The following is a 25,388-nucleotide window of genomic DNA, read 5'->3' on the forward strand; positions in this document are numbered from 1 at the left end:
GAAAGTAAGCTGTCTTGCATGTAGTCATGATGTGTCATTTGAAGCTGAGCTCATTATCAAAGGTGACGCCCAGGTTCTTAACACATTGTCTGGCATTCAGATTCATTTGATTTAAATAAGTCTGGACATCATTCCTTTGTGAATCACTGCCAAGAACAAGAACCTCTGTCTTCTGTTTATTTAACTGCAGAAAATTGTCAGACATCCATGTCTGTATATCATCTATGCAGTCAAACAGTGAGCAAATCGATTTTAGGGCTTTAGGTTCTAGCGAAATATAAAGTTGAGTGTCATCTGCATATTGATGATAACTAATACCATGTTTATTAATGATGTGTGGTAACGGAAGCATATATAGGTTGAATAGTAACGGCCCAAGAATTGATCCTTGGGGGACGCCACAAGTTATTTTTTGACGTGTGGAGGAAGAGGTACCTAATGCTACATAGTAATCCCGCCCAGTTAGGTACGATTTAAACCAGTCTAAGACTAAGCCACTAAGGCCTACCCAGCTCTGTAGTCGATCAAGAAGTATTTCATGATCAACGGTGTCAAAAGCGACGCTTAAATCTAGCAGAAAAAGGACTGAGAGTTTGCCTGCATCCTTATTCAATCTCAAGTCATTTACTACCTTAACTAGGGCTGTTTCAGTGCTGTGGAGAGCTCTGAAACCAGATTGAAAAGTGTCATTTATTTGATTTACTTTGACATAGTCATTCAACTGGATTGATGCTACTTTTTCAATTATTTTGCTAAGAAAGGAAAGGTTAGATATAGGTCGATAATTATTAAGAATTGTGGGATCAAGATTTCTGTTCTTTAATAGTGGTTTAACCATTGCAGTTTTAAGAATTTTAGGGAATTCACCCAATTGCAGAGACTGATTAACAATCGTTAGAACTTCATTTGCTAATGAGCTCAGAACCTGCTTGAAAAAGTATGTTGGTAAAGGGTCCAGTTCACAAGTAGAGGATTTTAGTGATGAGCTCACATCAAGTAGTGTTGCCATGTCAACTTCTTGGAAATAAGACATATTAAAGTTAGGCTGAGTAACTGATGTAAGGGTTGATGGTCTATTAGTGCTTGTTGCTATGTTCTGCCTTATACTAGTAATCTTGACCCTAAAAAATATAGCAAACTCCTCACATTTTTCAACTGAAACAGTCTCAGGGAAGCCACAGGAGGTGGGGTTTACTAGCTGATATATGCTTCTGAACAAGACAGCTGAGTTATTATTGGATAAATTGATTAAGGTAGAGAAATAGTTTTTCCTTGCTGATTTCACTTCACTGTTGTAATTCTGCAATGTTGTTTTATAAATATCAAAATGTACTTGCAATTTTGACTTTCGCCAACGTCTCTCAGCCTGCCTACAATCTTGCCTAAATTTTACAATAGATGGAGTGTTTCTCCAGGGCATCTTAATTTTACCAGAGATTATTTTAGTTACCTTTGGTGCCACAGCATCAATACAGTTCCTAACTCTGTGTGCGAAAGTTTCAACTAGCTCATTCCCATTTTCTGAAAGGGGAGGGAGGGACTGTATCATGTCTGTGAAGGCCACAGCACTGCCAGCACTGAGATAACGCTTGGTTATTGTGCGCTTTTCACTGAGTGTTCTAGTAGATAATGACATATTGAAAGATACACCAAAATGGTCAGAGATTGCAACATCAGTAATTTCAGTATTATTAACCTCTATACGTTTAGAAATGATCAAATCTAAATCTAAAATGTGGCCATGCTTATGAGTTGGGCCTGATACATGCTGTATGAGATCAAAAGAGTTAATCACTAGTGTGTGTGTGTGTGTGTTCTAACTGCACAGATGGGTTAAATAAACTCGCTTCTCCTGCATTTGCGTCTCGTCTGCTCTAGTCTAACCATTACAGAATGACCAACCTCAAAAAGACGCAGTGGAGACATCTCTCCGAGTTAGTAGGTTTGGCTGCTACTTACCTGGGGATGCCCAACCATAGGCCTACCACTGTAGATAAACAGCAGAAACGTCTAGCAGCGCACAGAGTAGCCAACGCCCTCGACTGGCTCTATGAAAGAGACACCACCCGCCTGGGTGAATACAGAATCTGTTGTATATCGGCTGAGGCGGCAGCCTTAGTGGACATGTATGGAGAGGGCCCAAAATTGACTTTTTCTAGTTCGCTCTCCCCCAATGGACTTGTGAATCTTTCAGTGGCAACTGTGTCAGTTTTTAGCCCGGTCAGTTCTTCTCTGCCCCAAATCCCATCCTCCGAGGGGGAGACCCCAAAGACTTTTTTTGGGGGGAGTAGTGGCCACGCTCCCCAGGGGGGGCCTGTTCATGACCCGGAGGCCCAGGAGTGGCCTGCATCCATGCCGGAGCCCCAGGAGAGGCCTGCACCCTTGCCGGAGGCCTAGGAGAGGCCTGTTCCCGCTACCCGGATGGGGTCACCACCGCCTGTTCCCGCGACCCAGATGGGGTCACTGCTGCCTGTTCCAGTGATCCGAAAGTGGCTTTTATCTAGTGGTAGCAGCAATGTGCACTATTAAAACAGCAATATGCAACATAAAATAAATAATAAAAAATACAGGAACAGTCATGTACAAAATAATAGAACAAATAGAGCCTTAACAAACTAAACTCTATCCTTCAAAATTTCTTAATGCTCTCAATGCAATCAGTTAGACTCCTCAATCTACTGAAATCATCTTTTTTATAGATAAATAGAGCTGTATATCATCAGTGTAACGTAGCTCGCACTACAGAGCGAGGAGGCGGACACAAACGCTGAGGAGAGGGAGATTTATTCAAGGGAATACCATATTCGTCGTCGGATAACCAGTCCGGGTCCATAACGGGAGGGCAGTCAGAATAACACAGATAAACGGGCATACTAAACACGACGGGGGAAACACAGAGCAAACTTACGAGCAAGACTAAACAGTGAACAGCAAAGCACAAACCAACAGCATGAATAAAGTGAACAAAACCACAGATAACCAGACGGGGAAATGGCAGGGACTGATATACATGAAACTAAACTAGGGACAGGTGACGGCAATGACACGGGAATCACGGAGACAAACGAGCAGGGCAGGATAAACAGGCACGGAACACCGACACAAGGGAATCCGGAGTGACAGCTAAGGGAGGGGCCGCGGCCATACTTAGACGTTTGGCGACAGCAGTACATTTAATTTAACATGTTATCTACAATTTTTATCGACTGCTGTATGTTTTCGTAGTCCGGCCCGGATTTTCTGGGACAAGTTGGTTTTTTTTCTGATCTCTGCTATATACCGTCAGCCCGCGGCCCGGTCCAACTCGTTCATGTGTTTACAGGCTCAGTCCGCGGCCACGCTGAGCAGGTTAGTCTGACTGGAACGGGGGAGGTAATAACACCGTTAAACAGCAGCGTGACTACGGGCCGGGGCCGCAGTGCGCGGCAGTGGCTCCTCCACGGGCTGAGTTAAACCACCGGCGGCCAGTGGCCCGGCGGCCCACTAACCCATTGGCCCACCGGGGAAATCCCCGGTAGCAATGTATGCCAGTCTGCCCCTGGTCCCTGATATTCCCACCCATTTTTTTCTATTAAAACACTATGTTCAACGGTGTCAAACGCTGTACTAATATCCAATAACACTAAAACAGACACATCTTCATCATTCATCAGAATGTCCTTTAAAATCCTCACCAGGGCTGTTTCTGTGGTATGTTTATAGCTAAAACCTGACTAAAACTTCTCAAAAATACCATTCTCTTTTAGTGTAGCCAAAAGCTGTTAAGCAACTATTTTCTCTAGTATTTTTTACACAAAAGATAACTTTGAGATTGGTCTATAGTTTACACAGCCTGTAGTATCAAGACCCGGTTTTTTAAGAATAGGCTTCTCTATCACTAGCTTAAAACAGTCTGGGATACAGCCTGATCTAAGAGATAAATTGATAATTGAGTGAACATGAATGTGTGACGCTGGGTGCTGGGAGAAGGACAAGGCACGAGTCCAGTCTTCCTTGCAACAGTTCACGTTTATTTACATACATGAAGGCGCATATAGCGCACGTTGAAACATGGACTATTACTCACACAAACGACTCTGACAAAGATGAGCACGGGACACTGTGCGCGAACACACATTAAATAGACAAACCACATAAGCCCCAAGTGATCACGAGACGAGCCACAGTTGAGACCGATGAACACTCAGACACATTCACACCCACGAAGATCCATAGACGCAGACGTCTAGATGTAGACAACATAAACACACGCCCAAAGGGGAGGGGTCAGGGCCTGTAACGTGACAGAATGTCCACAGAGTCAAAGATCTTTTTTATTTTTGCAGAGAGAAAATCACAAGGGGAAGTAGACCGTGCACAATCTTTTTTCATTCCTCAAAAGAAATAGCAGAAAACTGCTCTAAAACTACAGGTACAGCCACCCAAGGAACCACTGTAATATGTATAGAAGGAAGCAAAACTTTACTTCTAATATCCCTGATTTTAACTACAAAAAAACTTTAAAACGTTTCAACATCAATCCTAGAACTCTGGCCAACCCCATTTACTAAAAAATCTATAGTAGAAAACAAAAATCTAGGGTTATGCACATTTGCAGTTATTAATTTATTAAATATTTTGCTATTTTGACCCTGACCCTATTATTAAAAATTAACCACATATCTTTCAAATATAAATAATGAACCAGAACCAGAGCCAGAACAACAACTGAATATAACACAAACACAAAGAATATAACTGAATATAACACAAAAGTTAACTCTGAAATAACAGAGGATAATTCAACACTCCAAGCATCATGGAGATATTTGATCTCTACAAAGCAAAGACGTAAAAATCTTGCACATACTGAACCACATGGATGAGCACTCAAAGGTCAGGCCCAAGCTAACAGGGGCTTTTGACCAGCCTGTGTACTGGTCCTGCATACTGATCCTGGATTTGGATCTATGGTGGCATTAGCGCCTCGATAAGAATAGAGATAAGAGGATGAAATATCCGGCCTCTTTCTGGCTAGCAGTCGTACCTGCTGAGCTTCCAAGCTACATCATCCCCTTCTCCCTGCAATTAATTATTTCACACATACATACACAAACACACTGCAAGAACAGTGGCACAGGGCCATGTGTGCGTGTGTTTACAAGAACACATGTGTGAGTGACTGTTTGTGTGATTTCACTCTTACAGAGACCAAAACAAGCCCATTGTTAAGCATTTTAAATACAGAATGTGACGAATGAGTGTGTGATCCTTAGATGCTGGAGACCTGTGGCACAGAGAACTAGAACACCATGATAAGACCATGTTTTTGGTGCCATTGTTTTAAATATTTTTTTTTTTATAAATGAGAAATTGGATAAAGAGCTCCATTATTATTTTTAGTAATCAGTTCTCCCATCTCTTGAAGTCTTTAAAAACCATACAGACTAGAGCACTTCACAATGTCCTGTGACAGGCATGACTCCATATGTCTGAACAGCATTTATTCTATAGGAGAGCTTTACCATATATACTGTAAAAAAAAACTGGGGCAAGAGGAACACAGAGAGAGGAGCGAGTCCTCCCTGCATGAGTCAGAGAGGACGACCCCTTTTGCCTCCACAGTAAAGGTGGGGTGTGCCCATCTGGTCCGTGGGCATGCAGAAACCTGACTGAGATAGAGCTGGCACTGCCAGGGAATACCAGCATGCATTCAGAGACAGCAGAAGAGCTTGGCAATAAGGTAGCATGTCTTTCCAGCAGGGTAGTTACAGCACTGTTGAGCATTAAAGGAATCCTCCAAAACAAACATGTAAGAGGTCATCAGCAACAAAACACATGGTGAAAACAAGTGACACGGTAAGTGGCCAGAATATGTTTGAATTTTCTCTGAATTTCCCCTTTGGTCTGCATGTCTACTGAAGCTCATCTGTGTTAGTATGAATATGGAGAGGAAGACATTGACTAACCTGGCTGACAGAGACATGGTTGAGGCTGGGCGCTGATGTGCTTTATAGCGGTTTATTCCAAAAACCAAAAAGACAACTACAATTATCAAAAACAGATAAACCTATAGAGAGCAAAGACAACAACCAGGTAATACTAACGATGTCAAATTTCTCATCAAATATATTACATCTAAATAAATAAAGCCTCATTTTCTGCTTTATTACAAATACAGATAATTAAAATTTATCTGTGGACAGTTGGCTGGCTATTTATCTAACCAGGTGGCATGCTGTAACATTGAGGCAAGGGTGAGACAAGCAGCCAACATGACATTTAGTTGAAACATAAATGCGATGTTTATAAGCAAAACAGCAATTGGTGCTAATAGAAAAATGCAACACGGTGATAGTCAACGAACAAGAAATTACAAAGACGTAGACTAATACAAACATACAAACGTCTGTGTATTTTTTATTTATACAAATAAAAAATACACAGACGTAAACAAGAAATGTGCAACGCATAATGTTAATGTTAATGTAAACACACACACACACACACACACATACACCCAAACACAGAGGAACTTACACACCAACATAAATGCTCAAGAACAGCATGCACATAAACACACATACACACACAAACACAGGTACACGTGGACGTGGACGTGCACTAAGCGCTACAATAACGTCTGAGGCTCAAAAAACGTCTTGTGCACGTGCAAAGAAACCTGCCAGCATTGAGTCTGTGTGGCTGCTGGCTTTCTCTCTCTCAGCTCATGAAATACATAGCATTGAACGGCGGGACATATGGGACTTTAGAGTGGCAGGGAAATGAGGAACAGGTGTAAGTGATTAAGGGTGTGTCAGTAGACAGGTGACTGAGTAACAGGTGTAAGTGATTAAGGGTGTATCAGTAGACAGGTAACTAACAGGTGTAAGTGATTAAGGGTGTGTCAGTAGACAGGAGACGGTGTAACAGGTGTAAGTGATTAAGGGTGTATCAGTAGACAGGTAACTAACAGGTGTAAGTGATTAAGGGTGTGTCAGTAGACAGGAGACGGTGTAACAGGTGTAAGTGATTATGGGTGTGTCAGTAAACAGGAGACGGTGTAACAGGTGTATGTGATTAAGAGTGTGTCAGTAGCAGAGGTGTATAATCCAGGTTCAGAAAGTAAAAGTCCTCACCAGGATTTTGCTCAAGCTTGCTAAATATTCTAATTAGTGCAGGAGTGGCCAACCCGCGGCTCGCGACCCGCATGCGGCTCTTTGCCTGGTTTCATGCGGCTCCCCAGCCGGTCCGCGGGCTCACCTGCACTAACGGAGCGACACACTGCTACATTTTTGTGGTGCGCGGTTTGTTTACAAGCCTAGCGAGCCGCTAATACTTTTAAGACCGGCGGGTCCGAGCTGCAAAAATAATAATAATAATAATAATCTTTATTTGTATAGCACCTTTCATACATACATGTAACTCAAAGTGCTTTACAGTATAAATAAAAGAAACATTAAAAGGAGAATGACGCAATCGCGGTGGCTCTGCCCATGCACGTTGGCAGCGCGCGCAGTTGCGTCGCGAGGTTGTGCACCTTTCGATTTTTGTGCGTGCAAAGTTACAAGATGGAATTCATGCACTTGTACGGCACTTTGAAGGTCCATTTTCAGTATTTTCCAGCACCTTCAGCTTAATTTACATATTTATACAAATACACATATACTCAAAATAATTCCAAATAATTCGCTTTTTATCTCATTAAAAGAGATGGTACCGTGTTTGGTAACAGCAGAAGAGCAGCATAAGTGCTGCATAATAAGCTTGTTGGCGTAATGTACATATATTGGCACCTTCCACACCTTCAACATCGAGTGATCGTGGCGGTGAGGGTGAGGAAGGAGACCACCCTGGCCCTACCTAGAGACAGTGTTTGAAGGGCAGTCATGGCCTAGTGGTTAGGGAACTGGTCTTGTTACCGGAGGGTCGTGGGTTCGATTCCCAGACCTGAGGCCATGACTGAGGTGCCCCTGAGCAAGGCCCTTAACCCTCAACTGCTCACTTGTATAAAAAATGAGATAAAAATGTAAGTCGCACTGGATAAGGGCGTCTGCCATATGCCATAAATGTAATCTAAAGAGGGTGAAATATTGGCCTTCAAAAATTCACCTTCGACCTTGAAAAAACACATCAATGTAAGTTATAAATATAACGCACAGAAGACACACCAGCTTTAGCTGTCACTAAGCGCTAGTTAGGTTAGATATCCTAGCTAACTAACCTAATTATGTTCATGATGTGCTGCAGTATTCACTTAACATTAGCTGGCAATCATAAAGCGATGTCATGCTGAGTTGTGTTTTTAGCAACAGTAATCCATGTCTCTTTTCATGCTGACTAATCATGTGCCCATTTTTATAGTGTAGTGTTTTTATAGGATAGGGCATTTATTGATGGTAAATGCAGAGCAGTAGGCTCACCCTTAGAATCTGACGGACGGATTTTATGTCCAAAATACACCTTGTTTTCTCAGCTAAATTAAGGCGAACTTGTACTTCTGCGTCAAACCTACAACGTAGCGGGACATAGGTTATTTGTTTTTTGTGTACGAAGTGTTAAGCGTTAAGTGTTAAGTTTTTTTATGTTGCTACTTGTTTTCTTGTTTGTATATACACTTATATTTGTGGTCTTTGACATCTTTGATTTGTAAGTGATATATAAAAACAATTGATAATCAAACTTTGATGGCTTTCTTTAATTAATTCAAAACACAATACTTGTACTTTTTACTTTCAGTACTTGAGTAATACATTTTAGAATAAACTACTTGCAATACTTAAGTACAAAAAATGCTGAATACTTCTGTACTTCTACTTAAGTAAAGTTTTTAAAGAACACTTCAACTTCTACTCAAGTCAATTTTTTGATAGAGTACTTGTACTTTTACTCAAGTATGGGTCTCTAATACTTTATACAACACCGGTAACAGGTGTATGTAATTAAGGGCGTGTCAGTAGACAGGTGCCTGTGAGCGTGGGAGTGTGGGCATGGAAGAGCTTTGTGTGGTGGCCGTCTCCCTTGATCCACAGGACCGGCAATTTTCTCATTGGAGAGAAGATTGGAATAATGGAAAAGCCCTATAAAGTAACATAATCAACCTGATTAACACACAAAGCATATTTATGTTCATTAGCATTTTAATTTTAATATAGTAATTGTATATCCTATTAAGGTCATCCAGACCTTCTAAGTAGTGATGGACAGAATTACATATGCACTAGCCCACTCAGCTTCTTAATCAAAAAGTCAAATCACTGCAGGTCACAGCTTCAAACCCCTGTCTCGAAATTACAGGTGTACTGTCACATCTCTCTTCTAGAAAGAGAGACCCTGGTAAAATGTGTGTAGTGTGTCTTTTCTTGTTGCTTGAGTCAGCTGTGGGGAGTTAAAAGGGCTTTAGAACTGGTTTGACTCCAATCTGGGTGTTACTTCAACTAGACTGACTCATAATGAAGAGAAATTATGAGAGATGAAGAAGGAGAGGAAGAGAGAGAAGGAGAGGGAGAAGAAGAGGTGGAGAGTGTGAGACAAAGAAGGAGAAGGTGAGAAATAGAGTAGTAGGCAAAAGAGTGAGACAGAAGTAGACAGAGAGTGTAAAAAACAGCCAGCAAAAGTGAGGAAAGTGAAGAATGGAGACGTGACCCTGGTGTTCTCCCAAGTCTGGGCTGGTGTGCAGTGGAGCTTTGGTCCTCTGGTCCTCTGGTAGGTAGGTAGGTTGGTTGGTTGACAGAAAGACCTAGACAAAGTTCTACAAATTCAAAGAGAAAGGCAGACCGAGCGATCCACAGTGACTTATAGATTACTAAGGGCCAGACTGAAGTTGAAACACTGAATCAGAGGCTGTGTGGTGTGTGTGTGTGTGTGTGTGTGTGTGTATGTGTGTGTGTGTGTGTGTGTGAGAGAGAGATATCAGGAAGGCATCTCTGCTCTTTTTCTATTTTCTTGTAGCCCCTGTCTTCATCTCAACAAAATCTAGCATCACAAACGATCAGTATTCAGGGGTAAAGAGACAGAGAGTGAGACAGAGAGTGAGACAGAGAGAGAGAGAGAGAGAGAGAGAGAGGGGGGGGGGGGAGAAAGAAGAAAGGGAAGACATATTGGATATGTAAATGACTGGAGTGTGAGAGAAACTGAGTGATAAAGTGAAGAATAAATTGTTTTAAATGGTACACAAGATAGACACAGACACATACACACACAAATACTAAACCTGACTTAACAAATCTAACATAACCCTATCCCTATTAATGCAGACCCATGTAACATTAACATATCAATTCGAACATATATTAACTAACCCTAACCATACAAATGCAGACCCCATGTAACATTAACATATTAAGATGAACGTATATTAACGAACCCTAAGCACATTTAATGCAGACCCCATTAGGGTTAAGGTATGCTAGCAGACAGTATGCTAGCCACACAGAACAAGTACAGTAATAGGGAACAAAAAATAGGTTTCTGAGCTGAAAGAGTCATTAATCTTCACCTATGTGTCTCTGTTCTGCAGTGGAGAGAGAGTGGGAGAAAGAGAGAGATAGAGAGAAAGAGAGAGAGAGAGAGAGATTTGTGGCTTCTTGTCACAACCTAAGGGACAATCAATAAGGCAAGACAGCAGTGTAAAACAAAACCGACCTCAACTCGTTCTTTCTTTGTTGAAATACGGAGATGGTGGTGATTCCTCATTTCGTAAGTAACATTTTCTATGTTCCCTTTCTGTTTCAGTGGCAGTAATGTAATAATGCAATATTCATGCCAATTTAATTGAGAAAAATAAAAGTAAAAATATGTAGAGAGAGAGGAAGAGAGGGAATGGGAGGGAGACAGAGAGAGAGAGAGAGAGAGAGAGAGAGAGAGAGAGAGAGAGAGAGAGAGAGAGAGAGAGAGAGAAGGGGAGACATTATTAGGGTATAAAGAATGAAAGCCATGCTCTTTCCTGCAGTGTGAACGTGTCCCCCTAATGGAGTACATGTGAAGACACAGTACTGATATCAATCCTGGAATCTGGGAGAAAGGGTGAGCTATAATCCTGGATTAATCTTGGAGACAGGATGACCTATAATCCCAGATGAATTTTGGAGACAGGGAAAGTTGTAGTCCTGGATGAATCTGGAAGACATGATGATATGTAATCTTGAATGAATCTGGGAGAGAGGGTGAGCTGTAATCCCAGTTGCACCCCATCCTGAGACAGTGAAGGTGTACCTCAGTCCAGCAGCTCAGCTCAGATTACAGACCCACAAATGTTGAACTATCTCACCATAATGCAGAGATGTCTCTAAGTCCATGTAACAGTACCGCCTAGAGATCTAGACATATTTCCAGTGCTCTAGACATTATGTACCTAGTCTTTTAGATATCATATATCCAGCAGAACTTCAGATGTTTGTGTGGCCACATGCTAATGGCACCAGTGCAAGGCTTTGCCAGTTAGAGCTATACAGAGTCACCTGACTGCAGCACAAACCCAGAGATGCTTCACACCATAACACTCTCTTAAGAACCACATAACAAGTAGGATGAACTGCCGTATTTCACATTTCAAAAATTTCAATTTCAAAAGCACACAGAACCACTGGTGAGTGAGAGTCATTCAGCATAAAATCTGTCAGAAATGGCAGACAGCACTAGCCTTAGAGGGCCAGGCTGGATAATGGCAGACAGAGCACCTCAGCTTCTCAAGACATACACACGATAGCATCAGGATGGAACAGCTGGACTAGTCCTCTTCCCTCTGGAACCTTGAGCACATGTGACGTCATGTAAATATTAGTGGCACATGAAACTGATATCATATGGTTCACCAGCTCATTTTGTGTACACATAAGAAACTGGCTGATAACAAATGTTGGTTGATTTTGTCAGGGTAATATGAGCAATTTCCTGCATTTGTAACCTGTAGATCTGTTCCTGTCCACAGCTGCTGGTTCATTCAGCAGACATCTGTGAGGTGGAGAGAACACCCTGCATGCGGCTCACATAGGACTACAAGATCTTAGTACTTGGAATCAAGTGATACTTACCAGCATGTTTAATATGATATGTTCAAAGGTGCACACACACACACAGTTGGTGCAATTTCACTGGGGCAACCTGGTGTCTGGAAGGCTGCCCTTTCCACAGTTTTTTTTCTTTTCAGCTTTTTGCACTACTGAAGCTTTAGCCCAGTGCACCATGCCCAGATGAACTGGAAATGGAGAGTGATAAGGTTGAGCTTACTGGCCATATTGCAAAAGCTAACTGAGCTAAGACAAGCTAACTAAAGCTAACAGAATGTAGCCACAGCATAGAGAGGCTAAGCACTCTTACCACTTGCAACACTCTAACCACTATGCATATAATGGACCAAAACACAACTACCTAAAGTTGGTTAAATGGAAGTCAGTGCTATAGATAGATGGAGTCCCAAGTGTATTTATTTCTTTATTAAGTATAGCAAATTATACAATAAGTATGATTAATACATTTTAAAATAATTTGGGCACCAGGACTAATAACTCATTCAAAAACATAGCCTTTGGCTTTAAACTGCAAATATGTTAATAAGTGTGAAGTTTTGTGGTCTAGAGGAATGCTAGACTGTGCTGGCCACAGGCCACGCAGGACCACCACATCATAGAACATCCCTCTCCATTCACACCAGCTCTATTACTCTGCTTACTGGTTTCCCCTCTCCGAATCTCTCTGTGTTTACTGGTTTCCCCTCTCCAAATCTCTCTGTGTTTACTGGTTTCCCCTTTCTGGATCTCTCTGGGATTACTGGTTTTCCCTCTCTGGATCTCTCTGGGTTTACTGGTTTTCCCTCTCTGGGTTTACTGATTTCCCCTCTATGGATCTCTCTGTGATTACTGGTTTCTCCTATCTGGGTCTCTCTGTGTTTACTGGTTTCCCCTCTCTGGGTCTCTCTGGGTTTATTGGTTTCCCCTCTCTGTATCTCTCTGAGTTTACTGGTTTCCCCACTCTGGGTCTCTGGGTTTACTGGTTTCCCCTCTCTATCCCTGTTCTTTCTTACTTGCTTCTCTTGCTGTTTGCTATTCTCTGTCTGCTACTCTGTATTGATTCTCTGCTCAATGATGTGATCAGTGAAATTGGAAGGGAGGAAACACACCAAGTCTTTTATTTAAATTACATGAACAGACATACTAATCAGCAATTAATGCCTGAGTGGAGTTTGGAGGCAAATTACAAATAAACAAATGCTGCTTGCATTTAGAATAGGAAAATTAAAAGTAACAAAGTAAATTTACCAAACAAAGAAATAATACCAGATCCATTCTGCAGATCCCCATAACAAGCCATATTTAAGTCTAACAGAGAGTAGTGCCAGTGAACAGCGTACATGCCCTCCAAACGTTTTGCCATAGTGCAACAGTGCACTCTGCTGGGGGAACGTGGAACCACAACAGTCAAAAATTTCCCAGTCCTGTTAAAAAAACCCAAAACCAAAGAAAAAGCACACTAAGCATCTTACATTAAAGAGGAAGGAGTCAACCTTTACACTGCTCTGGCACAGCTGCAAATCATGTGACTGCACAGCTGCCAGAGGGAAACTATTCCATTTGTAGCAACGCAGTTGCTTTAACAATTTTAAAATGGCTGTTCCTTTGAGAAGAAAATAATGTAACAATTATGTCAATGTAAAGCACATTTAAAAACAACAATAGTTGACCAAAGAGAAGTCCAAAGAGGATATACATAGAAACACACATGCAGGCATACATACATAAGAACAAAGCTAACAAAAAACATGAACTCTCAACTATTAAACACCAGCAAATAAAAATGAGCTTTAAGACGTGATTTAAAAACTGAGAGTTAAGGGGCTGATCTGACATGTAAAGGCAACTCGTTCCATAATTTCGGGGCTATGACTGCAAAGGCCACATCATCCCTATGCTTCAGCCTTGACCTAGGAACCACCAAAAGGAGCTGATCAGCAGATCTGAGAGCCCTTGATGGAATATATCTTTGCAGGAGTTCAGAGAGATAGATTGGAGCTAAACCATTTAGTGCTTTATAACCATACAACATAATCTTAAAATCAACTTTAAAACAGACCGGAAGCTAATGAAGGGAAGCCAATATGAGTGAGATGTGCTCACGTTTATGTGTCACGTTTATGGCAGCAGCATTTTGAACCCTAACCCTAGGTCTGACCAACACCTGCATAAAGCCCATTACAATAATCCAGTCTAGATTAAATAAAAGCATGCATAACCCTCTCAAAATCAGTAAAATTTAAGTACAGCTTGACTTTAGTTAAAAGCCTGGTGCTATTGGGTCTAAAAACCACTACTTTTGTTTTACTTTCATTTAACTTTAAAAAATTTAAAGCCATCCAACTTTTAATGTCCTCAAGACAATCTAGCAGCGTCTTTAAAGAGTTTTTTCTCTTTGCTTAAGGGACAAATAGATTTGGGTATCATCAGCATATATATGAAAAGAGATACCATATCTCCTCAGAATATACCCTAAGGCAGTGGTTCCCAAACTTTTTCTGCCGTGCCCCCCTTTAGTAGATGAGAATATTTTTGCGCCCCCCCCCCCCCCCCCATATTGACTAGGGATGCACCGATTCACGTTTTTCACTTCCGATACCGATTCAGATATCTGAGGCTTAGTATCGGCCGATACTGATCCGATACCAATCTGACTTAAAGCATTTTTTTTAAACACAGACATACTGAATTACAAGTTTACTGAAAACTCTGCACCAATACAGCACACTTAAACACACATATAAATATGTAAAAAACAACACAACTTGCATTTGTTCAGTCAGTGCAATTATGAATATAACATTGAATGTAAAATAAATAATACCAAATAACCTGAAACTTAAAAAAAACAATAGGTTCACAACTTTGGTCAAATAGGTTTCACTCACCTGTTAACTGTCCAAGTTCACTTCTATCCGGGACAGAGTGGATATTTAAGGTTGAACTAACTCCAAGTTACAAGCATAGAATTAGACTGAATAGATCTGTTTTTATGGCTCGGTCACATTGTCCCCGATACCCGATCTAGAATTTTTTCAGATATCCCTAATATTGACACATGTGCACGTTTTACTTTCAAGCTCCGCGCCCCCCCTGCAATAGCTCCGCGCCCCACCTAGGGGGCGCGCCCCCCACTTTGGGAACCACTGCCCTAAGGGAAGCATATACAATGAAAATAAAACAGGCCCTAGAATGGACCCTTGGGGAATCCCACATTTGAGAGGTGTTGTAGACGATACAATATCCCCAAGACAAACTGAAAAGCTTCTTCCTGATAAATATGACCTAAACTACTCCAGAGCAGTGCCTTCCAACACGTTTCTCCAACCGAGCCAAAAGGATGCCATGGTCCACTGTATCAAACGCAGCTGATAGGTCTAGAATCATGTGAATGGCAGAGTCCCCCGTGTCAGTAATTATGTAGGTAGGTGTAGCGGAGACAGCCAAAGACATTGCAAAATCACAAAGTGGATTACTTTCACCTTGGAAGGCAAGAGACTAATCCATCCACAGCTCTTTAAGTGTATGTAAACATAAACACTGGTCCTTCGCTCGGTAACAATCACCAAGGAATCCCTACTCCTAATGGCTCTCCTCTCCAAAAAGCTTAGGAAGACTTAACTTATCTGATCGTCTGAGAGTAAAACAAAGACCCTTAACGTGCTCTGGCCAGGATCAACCCTTCTCAGGAGGGCATAAAGCACAGAGAGCAGGAAAGGTCTACACTCATAAACCTAAATCACAGGCCTATCTGATTCCCCAAGGTTTGACCCCATTTTATAATACCTTGAATTCTTGTGTTAAGACCCCGGACTAAAGGTGCAATATTTCAGAAATCCTTGTAACTCCAAATCTGAACTGTACACGGAATTGGAATTCAGCCTACAGGAACCAGCTCGGCGGATGCAGTCTAGAGACACCAAACATGACTATCTTTCACCCAAGGAAAGGACAAGTATGCATGGAACCAATATCCAGCTTCCCAGCCTTCAGGCACCAGTACAGAGTACCTCTGAATTGAACATTATGTGATCTGTGGTTGATATAAAGAAACCAATCGTGATCTTTCATGTATTCAGCATTAAGTAATGTTATCAGAATCTCTGTGGTTATATAATCACACCACATTGATGCATATCCGTGTATTACTATAATTTCAGTAGTTAGATACACCTATCTTTGTAGCTTTGAATTGTATTGTGAAGGCATGCATGCATATACATATTCTGGTGTGTTCTGCTGTTTAGATATGCATGCTCATTAAGTTCTGTGTGTTAAGGTCATAGAGACCTACATATTCTCATATCCATGTGCTACATTATTTGAGATCTATCAATACACTTGTAGTCCAGTGTAATGTCTAATTAAGATTTATATATCTATCTGAGTATCTTTTCCCTTCTCCATCTTTTCCCTTCTCCCCTCTCTGTCCTTTCTCGGATTACCTCCTGTCCGGGCAGAGATTATGCATATTCAGGAATCAGAGTCCAATGATCACCAGAATAGCAACTCATGGGGAATTACAGTCACGCCCCTAAATGTTGCTTAAAAGGTGTCCCTCGAGAAGTGAATCAAGAGAGTTGGAGTGATGCCAAGAGACCGCAATTAAGTTCGAACTTTATCCAACTTCTAGAAGATCTTCGTTATAATTTATTTCTCGAGAAGGTGTTTTATTTAGTGTGTGTCGTCGTCAAATTTACTTTTGTTTTCATTGTATTTAAAGTCAAGCTCATCTTCCTTTCTTAGTTAAACTGGAGTTATTTCTGTTCGGCCGATAGAAATTAACTTAGTTTAACTTTGAAGTCCATCTCATCAAGTGAACTGCTACCCTCCAGCCACGACTGTGACATCACCGCTAGGTCTTAGCGATTCGAGCCGTCTGTAAAGACCAGTGGTGGACAGTAACTAAGTAAATGTAATTCGTTACTGTACTTAAGTAACATTTCCATTTATCTGTACTTTACTCAAGTACTTTTATTTGGTGAGACTTTATACTTTTACTTCACTACATTTCAAAGCGAAACTTTACTTTTCACTTTGTTACATTTACAGAAACATCTCGTTCCTTTTTCATTTTTAAATCAACGCTTAATAAAATACCGAAAGGTCAAAGTGTACCATGTCACAGACTATAACCAATCAGTGCTCAGTAAGAGATTAGGATTTGTATGCTAAATGGCTGAGGATCTGACATGGCTGCAACAGATGGTTTTCCCCAACAACCCTGGCCTTATTTAGCCCGATTGTTTGAATTCCTTGAAAAGAAAAATGATTCGTATTCCTCCTCTGCATTCCGAAGAACACATCGCTGTCATCATTTATGAACTCGCCATCAAACTTGAAAAAACACATCGAAGTAAGTTCGCCATTAGATGAGTACTACCAACAGGGTGGTTTATACCACAGTTAATTATATCACATTGAAATACACTACATTTAACAGATACTTTTATCCAAAGCAGTGTGCTAGTACCCAAATAGCAATCTGTGGAGATGCTAAATGCCAGTTTAACACGGGAGACTCCCACATCAAACGTTAAAGCCGGGGACATATACACTCAAAATTATTAAAATTATTATTAAAATTATTATTATCAGGGTTGGGGGGGCGGGGCGGCGGCATGTGTGTAAAATGTGTGTAAAAAATCTCTGGTAAAGACAGTCAATACGTGTGTCTCACGCTCATTGCGTGAGAGTTGGCAACCCTGATTATTATTATATTAATTATTATTAATTATTCGGCCAAGTTTAATATTATGAGTTCAGTTGGTAAGGCTGCACACAGTTCTAGTTCTAGGTGCTAGAGCTAGCTTCTAGCTTCCCTGTCCCGCCATGTGGTGGACAACAGAGGTGGGACCAAGTCAGTGTTTTGCAAGTCTCAAGTAAGTCCAAGTCTTTATCCTCAAGTCCCGAGTCAAGTCTCAAGCAAAGACAATCAACTCAAGTCAAGTCTCGAGTCAAGACAGGCAACTGTCAAGTCAAGTCCTTTCAAGTCTTTTTTTTTATGTAAATAATAGACATGTGTTCTTTTTAAAATCTGTATTCTCCTCAAATCTTGATAAAACATGTGCAACTGAAAACACGAAGTATAAAAAAAAATTAAAATTACACCTCTTTATTGAACAGTTCCATTTTTTTAACTTAGCTGCAAAGATATTCATACTTTAAACTACAATTTTCCAGAAATAAATATTCTGTGAAAAAGTCATAAGTAGAACTCCATGTTCAAATAAAAAGTTCTGATATTTTCACAGTACAATACAAAGAACCATAATGGCATTTTTCCCTCTCTTCTCTTATCTGGTTTATTAGAGAACATGTGTGTCCATGTGTGAGTGACACAAGACAAACAAATATAAGAACTGAACAATTAACAGGAATCTGCAACGTTTACATTTCAGTAAACTATTCTGCATTGCATTTGCAAAAGACCAAACTGGCCAAAAGTCTGCATGTCATTTGTGCACGATGAGGCCGTAGAATGATGCCCCCATAGCTGAAAACTCGCTCCACTTTTGTCAATATATTTTTTTCTCGACGTAGATGTCTTCAAAATCACAATCCATGCTGAGATAGAACTGGATATTATGATGGTGACAGAGAGAGGCTCTCTTACCTGAGTTCAGATACAGAACCCAGGGTTGCCAACCCTCACGCATTGAGCGTGAGACACACGCATTTGACCGTCTTCACACGCTCTCACGACACACATCCGATTTCTCACGCAGCAAAAAAATCTAGTTTATTTACCTCTGATCCACATCTATGATTCAATGAGTTACTAGTTCGCTCTGGCACCAACCACTGGCGATCGATCGATCGCGATATAATACTAATACCATTTTACACCCCGCCCGGTAACAATTTACGATCTCTGCCCCCCCATTTGATTGGTTGTGCTGCAGCTCATGCACACACACACACATACAGAGTGTGGAAAAGCAGAGGACCGGTCTGCATCAGAAGGACGGAAATGAAATTAACGGGGCGCACTTTATAAATATTAATATGCATTTTAAAATTTAGATTTGGGATAAAAAAAATCAAGTCTTTGCAAGTAAACAGGTTCAAGTCCAATTCAAGTCCCAAGTTACACAAATTGTAACTTGTAACTTGTGTTTGTGTTTTATTGGTGTAAAAGTCCAAGTCAAGTCAAAGTCTCTGAATATTTTTTCAAGTCAAGTCAAAAGTCTTAATATTAATGACTCGAGTCTGACTCGAGTCCAAGTCATGTGACTCGAGTCCCCACCTCTGGTGGACAACGTAGAACCTCAGAAAAAGTCCCCCAAGCTAGGTCTGAAGTGGCCGGTTCGAAATTATTGTTCTGTTTGGTGGTGAATTATGTTTTCATATTTGTCTACCTTTCTAGTGTGAATTATTAATATGGATAAAGTTTGGAAATGAATTTCGTGAGGATAATATAGGCTAGTTTTGTGTATTTTGTGTTTGCTAGGCAAATGTAAGGCACTATTTCCTGTTCACCTGTTGATCGAGTAGGCCTAGGGGTTTTGATGTGACGCTAAGAAAAAATAGGTTTTTACTTTTACTTTTAATACTTAAGTATTTTTGAAGGCAGATACTTTTGTACTTCTACTCAAGTAAAAAATTGAGGTGAATACTTTTACTTTTACTTGAGTAATATTCAATGCAAGGTAACTGTACTTTTACTCAAGTACATAATTGGTGTACTTCGTCCACCACTGGTAAAGACAGACTCCGCTGACCCAGCCACCTCAGGAGTGAACGAACACTGAACGCGCGTCGGTCGACACACCTTCCTCCCCCCGGACTCACGCACGGAAGTGCCGGGCTACGTCACAGTAAGACACAGAGTTCGCGTGCTGTTTTGGGGTTGCCAGTCCGATTTAGCAATAGCTGTTACTAGTAATCTATGCCCGGATCTTCCCTTCATACTATCCTACTTTCTTTCTAAACATCTATAATCCATTTAAATTCCATGACCGTCAATAATTGCTGATTATTTGCTGTTGTTGTTTAATGTTCTATTCTTTGTTGTTACTATTATATATCTGGTTAGATTAGTAGATTCACATTTAGTTTCACTTTGAGCCAAATCATTCCATATGCTATCCTTTATATCAATTGTCATATTCACCATTTAATAAATTGTTATATTTGTTCATTAATCTGGTCACGGTGGTAAATACATATTTTGATTGATGGTATTAGGTCACTGCACGGAATCAGAACTTAACCCTTTGTTAATGAGACTGATTAAACCATATTCCACCTATCTCCGTTATCACAATACTGGTTCCTGAGCAATAAGGATGGTGCCCCGTTCATAATCCATAAACTAACATATGTATCCGCTACATAGGTGAGGAGGAGAGGTTGCACAGTGGTTCATTTTGGTGCAGCAGTTGAATGGAAGTAAAGAAGTTGTTTTCTAACAGCAAGCTAATTAGCGCATTTGCCTGAATATAAGGTGCTATTCTGTCACAGCAAGTAGAAAAAATGGAATTCGGGCTGAGAATGCAGTTAGCATGGCTGTGCAGCAAAATGTGTGCTAGTAACACCAAAAAATGTAAATCACATCATCTTAGTGTAATAGATTAAAAAGTAAAATGCTGAAAATTTCAGCAAAAATCCAGCTTTTAGCTAAAAATTTTAGAAAAAAGTTTATATTGATAAATATTGTTTTTCTCTTTTATATGAAGAGTTCGGTATTTTGAGTATACGTTGTAGATTACATTTTTTAAATGAATTTTTAAAAAGATGTAATTTTACGTGTATTGGGTTTAGCTAACTAATGTGTAGTTGAGCTAATGTGGCGTTTCTTTTTTTATAGTGAGAGCATGTGTACAGTGTAGGCTACAATGGTGCCGTGACCCGGATCCTGTTGCTCTAGATCAGTCTACGTGGATTTCTGCACAGTGGTTCAGTGCCAGTTTGGTCACCGGGGTTGCTGCAGCGCAATTCAGATGTCTAAAATTGACTGGGACTGTGACAGCTAAGTTGGCAACCAACATCAAGGGATCAAAATAATAATACACCTTGTGTTATTTGTTTTTATTCAATTCAGTGTATAGTATTTTTGAATGTCCCTGTCAAGAAAAAAATGGAGAAAGACAGATAGTTTTACACACATGCACGGGTTGGACCAAGGCACATTCTTTAGTAGTCAACTTTCAACACCAATTACTAGAAAAAGTGAGGTAGATTTTGCCTGTACCTTTGCCTGTATTCTGCTCTACCCGAGTACCTGACCCTGTCATTGATAGAGCCTCAGATAAATTACCCTCAGCCATTACAGATTACAGTGATCCAGCCCTACATAACCTTATAACGCACATTGTACATCAGGAAGGCCTAACTTTAGTATCCACTCAACAAAACGCTGGTTCTGAAAAGAGTCCAAATAGTAACACATTCACTGAGAATTTGACTGCCACTCCATCTCTCACAGACAGCTATTCGCTTAAACTTGTCAGGCGTTAGATTAGTAATGCAATCTGATGTAAAGGAACCACCTCTCTTCCGAGGTGACAATTTGGACAAGTTTACTGTGCATGAATGGGAGGAGCTCATGGAAACTTATTTAAGAAAGTGATGCATACCACTAGAAGTGCAGTCTCAAGAGAAACTGCAAAGCTAAGGACATAATAAGGATATCGCTTCGTAGTAACCCCTGTCTAAACCCCAACGATGATCCCAGTGTGATATTTGATGTGTTGAAGCAACATTTTAGTGAAGTCAAATACTCATGTATGCTTTTAGCTGATTTTTATGGTACAGTGCCAAAAGGAGAGAATCCTAGTGAGTGCTAGATTTGCCTAAACAAGGCTATTGATGTAGCAGAAGAGGGATTAAGGAGGCTAGGCAGGCAAATCAAAGATCCCTGCCATGAAGTGGCATTGATGTTTGTCAAGAATTGCCCTGACACTTCTCTCTCCACTTTATTCAAGTTAAAGGCACCAGATCAGTGGATGGCAAAAACCATTACCATTCAGAGTTTAAAGAACAATGCTGCTTAAATGGACCGATCCCAAATATGCAACTGTGCATGTACAAAAACCAATCCCAACTGTTGATATATCTAGTAGCCCTCCAGAGGAATCTCTTCAGCATTCCGAAGATGGCATTGTATCCACCCTTCACGATGGAGACAACTGTATGAAAGCACTATGAAACTGTATGAACCTTCTTGACCAAGTGCAGCCAAGCAGTCTTTCCAATTCCAGTAAAACAATGCAAGGTTCGCAGATCAGAGGAGCACTCCACTCTCGCTCATTGCACTCGAGCCCAACTCTGTTTGGCCTTCTTTCGGCCGGGTCACATTCGGCAGAATTGTACAAACAGTACAGACATTTGAGCTTCTCGCCGCCCAACTCACAATACGCAGCCTTTACACTAGGCCAGGGATGTCAAAGTCAAATACACCGAGGGCCAAAAAAACTAATTTGCTACAAGCCGAGGGCCGGACTGGTTCAATGTTTATTAAAACATATTAAAATGATTGCACATAGCCTATTGAACCAAGACCTAACACAGTGTATATTATTTAATGCTTAAATGAATAAAGCAATATTTTCTTATGGATCTGTCAGTAATTTCAAGTGAAAATATTTTTCAACAAGCAAACATGAATAAAGTAATAAAGGTTTGAAAAGTGCTGGAATTTAAGCTAAAGTACTTGAAAATGCTTGAAATTGTAACTACTTCGTTTCACAACAAATAGCTATCTGACTGAACAGAGAACGTGAAGACGTTAATATTGGGAGTTTTGAAAATAAACAACCATTAAATAATGTGAATAAAAAGCGAATTATTTCAAATCATTTTGAGTATATGTATAAATATTTAACTTAAGTTTAACGTGCTGGGAAATATTGAAATGGACCTTGAAAGTGACGTACAAGTGCATTAATTCCACCTTATAAAGGTGTATGAACCCTGCAAACATGACTCTATTCATTGCGCTGAGGCGCGGCGCGCGCAAAGTACAAAATTCGAGAGATGCACGACCTCGCGAATCGACAGCGCGCGAGACGCTCGCGCACAAGCTGAGCCACTGCGATTACGTTATTTTCGCCGCGCTGACCCTCGCCGCTTGTGCGCGCTGCAGTGACTTCGCGGGCTACCGTTGCATTGTGGGGAATGTAGTGTTTATGCGTGCAAAACACCAGCGGGCGGCTGTGGCCTGCGGGCCGGTTCTAATAGTAATTAAATATCATCCAGGGGGCCATAGATAATCAATTCACGGGCCGGATCTGGCCCGCGGGCCTTGACTTTGACATATGTGCACTAGGCAGTCCACACTCAAGAGGGGTAAGTGTGGACAAAGACAAACAACCCCTGAGAGTGAAACCTTTGACAGGTTTATGAATACGCGTGTATTCATGCACCAGTAGATTCAAAGGTGATAGTTCAGAACACGCAGGCAATGAAGCAGTATTTGACAAACTGTTCTATGCACCAGTTAGTATTAATAACAAATACCAGGTACAGGGAATGCTCGATTCAGGATCTATGGCATGCACTCTGAGTGAGGAGGTAGAAGCTTGGATGTTGAGTGAAAACATACTAATTCAGCCAAGACCCAGGAGATGGTTTTAGTTCGATGTGGAGGCAACCCAACCAGACCTAAATGTATGTATGAAATTGAATTGAAAGTCTATGGCAGGGGTGGGCAATTAATTTTTACAAGGGGCCACATGAGAAACTTGAATTGTGTCAGAGGGCCACACGATAACTTGCGCGAACGTCTTTGCGCCGAAAATGACGTCATCGTGGTGGCTCCGCCCACCTCGTGCAAACTTTCGCAAACAGCCGCGGCGGAGGCGTTTATACTTGCCGCGTCACATTCTGTGCAGTGTTCTCTGAAACACTGTGTGTTAATATAAAGAAACACCCCTCAAAAACAGGGGAAGGAACATTTACCTGACCAATTTTAATGTTGCTTTTTGTTTCAGATTTGAAAAGTGCTGGAATTTAGGCTAAAGTACTTGAAAATGTTTGAAATTGTAACTACTTTGTTTCACAACAAATAGCCATCTGAATGAACTGTTTTCTTGTATTACATTAACAAAAACGAGCCTCTTGTAATTCCAGGATGAAACATGAGAGAACGTGAAGACGTTAAGATTGGGCATTTTGAAAATAAACAACCATTAAATAATGTGATAAAAAAGCAAATTATTTCTAATCATTTCGAGTATATGTATAAATATTTAACTTAATTAAGTTTAGCGTGCTGGGAAATATTGAAATGAACCTTGAAAGTGACGTACAAATGCTTTAATTCCACCTTGTAAAAAGCTGTATGAACCCTGCAAACATGTACATCGCGCGCTGAAGCGCGGCGCGCTTGAAGTTACAAAATTCGAGAGGTGCACGACCTCGCGAATCGACAGCGCGCAAGAGCCACCGAGATTACGTCATTTTCGCGCCGCTTTAAAGCACTTCTATGGCACTTTCAAGGTCCATTTCAATAGCCTATTTCCCAGCTGACTCAGGTTCTCTCTAAGCTCGATTTCTGGAACGGAAAACCCTGACTTTTCGTTAACTCTGAGTTTACTTACCCGGTTTCGTCACTGAATCCGCTTTCTGGAATACCCCCCTAAATATATATATTTTTTTGGGTCCGTATCCAGTTAATCAGGAATGAAATTGGGTCCGGACAGGGCTGCGTTCGGGTCCGGATCCGGATCGCGGTCCGCCAGTTGAGTACCTCTGGTAAACGCTTCCACCGTTCGTGCAGGGCAGGGTTGCCAGGTCCTACAAAAATATCCCGCACAAAGTTAGTATAAAACCCGCCCTTCAGAAGCTTAAAATAGCCCAAACTCAAAAGTAGCCCAAAAAACCGCACCCCGTGACCCCAGAATTTTTACCCGCGGCTGGATTTTCAAACAAGCCCAATTTGGCGTGAAAACTGCGAACCTGGCAACTCTGGCGCAGGGTCAAGCCTGGTCAAGCCAGGGTCGGCGCGGCGAAAATGACGTAATCGCTGTGGCTCCGCCCGTACGCGAGGGCCTCGCGCCGTCGTGCACCTCTCGAATTTTGTAACCTCGCGCGCGCGCCGCGCTTCAGCGCGATGGACAAAGTCATGTTTGCCGGGTTCATACACCTATACAAGGTGGAATTAAAGCATTTGTACGTCACTTTAAAGGTCCATTTCAATATTTCCCAGCACGTTAAACTTAATTAAGTTAAATATTTATACATATACTCGAAATGAATCGAAATAATTCGCTTATCACATTATTTAATGGTTGTTTATTATCAAAACGGCCAATCTTAACTTCTTCACGTTCTCATGTTTCGTCCTGGAATTACAAGAGGCTCGTATTTGTTAATGTATCGTTTCGGACAACACTGCAAAGCCATATTTACGTTTGATGCCTGATGTGTATATATACGGTCGCTGGTCAGGTAAAA

General features: G+C 41.0%; 1 protein-coding gene across 4 annotated transcripts in view; it reads left to right on the forward strand.

The window, feature by feature from the left end:
• The first annotated feature begins 5,710 nt into the window (after positions 1-5,710).
• Positions 5,711-25,388, forward strand: part of LOC143502299 (uncharacterized) — a 45,489-nt gene continuing 25,811 nt past the window's right edge. Inside the window, exons 1-2 of one of the 4 annotated variants that reach the window (XR_013127097.1) lie at positions 5,711-5,838; positions 10,499-10,544. The gene's annotated coding sequence lies outside the window, so the exon portion shown is untranslated. Of the gene's footprint in view, positions 5,839-10,498; positions 10,678-25,388 lie in introns of those variants that run through there. The other 3 variants (XR_013127096.1, XM_076995313.1, XR_013127098.1) reach the window with 3 other exon arrangements.

The sequence above is a fragment of the Brachyhypopomus gauderio genome, chromosome 2 (genome assembly GCF_052324685.1).
Source record: "Brachyhypopomus gauderio isolate BG-103 chromosome 2, BGAUD_0.2, whole genome shotgun sequence".
Classification (NCBI taxonomy): domain Eukaryota; kingdom Metazoa; phylum Chordata; class Actinopteri; order Gymnotiformes; family Hypopomidae; genus Brachyhypopomus; species Brachyhypopomus gauderio.